The sequence below is a fragment of the Delphinus delphis genome, chromosome 5, assembly GCF_949987515.2.
Source record: "Delphinus delphis chromosome 5, mDelDel1.2, whole genome shotgun sequence".
Classification (NCBI taxonomy): Eukaryota; Metazoa; Chordata; class Mammalia; order Artiodactyla; family Delphinidae; genus Delphinus; species Delphinus delphis.
In genome coordinates, this window is record NC_082687.1 from 50817506 (window position 1) to 50820638 (window position 3133).

Genomic DNA, 3133 nt, shown 5'->3' on the forward strand with positions numbered 1-3133 from the left:
AACAGGTGGTCAGTCATACTGAGTGAAGTAAGTCAGACAGAGAAAGAGAAGTATCATTTATATGCAGAATCTAAAAAGAAATGATACAAATGAACTTATTTACAAAACAGAAACAGACTCAGAGAAGGAATTTATGGTTGGGCGGGGGTAAGGGTGGGGGGAAGGGATAGTTAGGGAGTTTGGGATAGACATGGACACACCGCCATATTTGGGCTTCCCTGGTGGCACAGTGGTTAAGAACCTGCCTGCCAATGCAGGGGACACGGGTTCGAGCCCTGCTCTGGGAAGATCCCACATGCCGCGGAGCAACTAAGCCCGTGAGCCACAACTACTGAGCCTGCGCATCTAGAGCCTGTGCTCCACAACAAGAGAAGCCACGACAATGAGAAGCCCGCGCACCGCGATGAAGAGTAGCCCCCGCTCGCCGCAACTAGAGAAAGCCTGCGCACAGAAACGAAGACCCAACACAGCCAAAAATAAATAAATAAATAAATTTATAAAATACAATAGATAACCAACAAGGACCTACTGTATAGCGCAGGGAACTCCGCTCAATATTATATAACAACATAAATGGGAAAAGAATTTGAAAAAGAATAGATACATATATATGTATAACTGAACCACTTTGATTTATACCTGAAACTGTCACAAAATTGTTAATCAACTATACTCAAATATAAAATAAAAAGTTTAAAAAATAAAATAGGTGGTCAGGGAAGGTATCACTGAGAAGATTCATCTGAACAAATACATGGAAGATTTGAACATACAAGATACCCTTTCAGGAAGCATTTTGACTTTCTAAAAGTCATTTCCTTTCTGAAAACATATCCTCTGTGGTGGTTTTAAGGAAACATATTTTATAGCCTTTTTGATCACTTTACACAAATTTAACTATGTTAGCTCAAAGGTGACCATTCTCATCATTATTATCTAATATTGTTCTGGAGGAAAACAGTGGCCAATGCAATTGGTCAACGACGAAATTAGTTATAAAAATAGAAAAGGAATAGGTAAACATTATAATTTGTAGACCATCTAACAATTGCTTTCAGCTTAAAGAAGGAACAAAAATCAATTAAAATTAAAAGAGAAATCAGCAGTGTGAATGGTTACAAAATTAATATGTAAGTATTAATTGCCTTCATATGTATTAATAGCAAAAACAATCAGTTTAAAAATACAAATGGGCTTCCCTGGTGGCGCAGTGGTTGAGAGTCCGCCTGCCGATGCAGGGGACGCGGGTTCGTGCCCCGGTCCGGGAGGATACCGCATGCCGCAGAGCGGCTAGGCCCGTGAGCCATGGCCGCTGGGCCTGCGTGTCCGGAACCTGTGCTCCGCAGCGGGAGAGGCCACAACAGTGAGAGGCCCGTGTACCACCAAAATAAATAAATAAATAAAAATAAAAATACAAAGGAAGATAAAATCTCATTTACAATAACAACAGAACATGGCAAAATATTTAGGAATAAACTTGACTAGAAATGTGCAAGAACTTTGAAGAAAATTTTGAAATACTACTAAGGAATGCAAAAAATAACCTTTAATACATGAAAATGAATATCAAGTTCATGATTAGGAAGACTCAACATCATGAAGATAGCAATTCTCCCTAATTTAAATCTATAGTTTAATATGATCCCAATAAAAATACCATCAGGGGCTTCCCTGGTGGCGCAGTGGTTGAGAATCTGCCTGCTAATGCAGGGGACACGGGTTCGAGCCCTGGTCTGGGAGGATCCCACAAGGCGCGGAGCAACTGGTCCCGTGAGCCACAACTACTGAGCCTGCGCGTCTGGAGCCTGTGATCCGCAACAAGAGAGGCCGCCATAGTGAGAGGCCCGCGCGCCGCGATGAAGAGTGGCCCCCTCTTGCCACAACTAGAGAAAACCCTCGCACAGAAACGAAGACGCAACACAGCAAAAATAAATTAATTAATTAATAAACTCCTACCCGCGACATCTTCTTTAAAAAAAAAAAATACCATCAGAATTTTTGTCAGAAAAACAGTAAGGTATATTTAAAGTGCATATGGAAAAGAAAAAATGCCAAAAGGCTGTGAAACTCTAAAAATATAAAATTAATAATAAGAGGGGAACAAGCCTACTAAAATTATTTTTATTTTGAAACTTCACCAATTAAAATAGTGCAGTGCCACTGAATGACAGACAGATGAATGAAACAGAATAGAAGGTCTAGAAATAGACATAAATATATTAGGGAATTTAATATAAAGGTGGCATTGCACATCATTAATGGGAGATGGATTATTAAGTAAACAGTTCTGGAACAAGTAGGTTAGCTATATAAAAATTTTTGTCATATCATTTATACCAAAATAAATGTTTGGTACATACAAGTTTTAAACATTAAAAAAACCATAAAGCATAGACTCAGAGTAGGGAGGGGCTTACTAATTATAACACAAAACCAGGAAATCATTAAAAACTGATCAATTCAAGTACATAAAAATTTTAAATTTCCACATAGCACAAACGCTGTAAGCAAAAATTTTTTAAAAAAATTTCAACAAGTATAAAAAGGAATACCCACACATTGCTGGTAGAAGTATATAAATTGGTACCGGCTCTATTGAGAGCAATTTGGCATTATTAAAATTAAATCTTAAGTGTATACATCTTTGACTCAGAAATTTCTTCTAGGAATTTGTCCCAAGTATTTATTGATAAATGAGAGAAAAGACATATATAAAGATATTTATGCGTTATTTAAAATATCAAAATATTGAACCAAATGGGATACATCTATGTAATGGAATCATATGCGACCTTCTAAGAGTAAGGCAAATCTGTATGTACTGATATGAAATGATCTCCAAGATCACTATTATCTTCCCTTAGCCCAGGAGCAGAAACAGAGACCCAAAAACCCAATGGATTAAGTTTGAGACAGAAAAAGTATGGATGTATGCTTCTAGCTTAGCTTTTTTGTCCCCAAAGAGTTAATATGCCTGAAGCTAAGATAGAGACAAGAGAGATGGAGAACAGACCTGGATGGGGTCCAGGACTGGAGGCCCTTTCAAAGTGGGAGTGGGAAATTTTTAGGCCCAGAAACATAGAGAAAAGGACTCCATGATGAGTTATTCTTAATGTGTACCCCACACTGACAC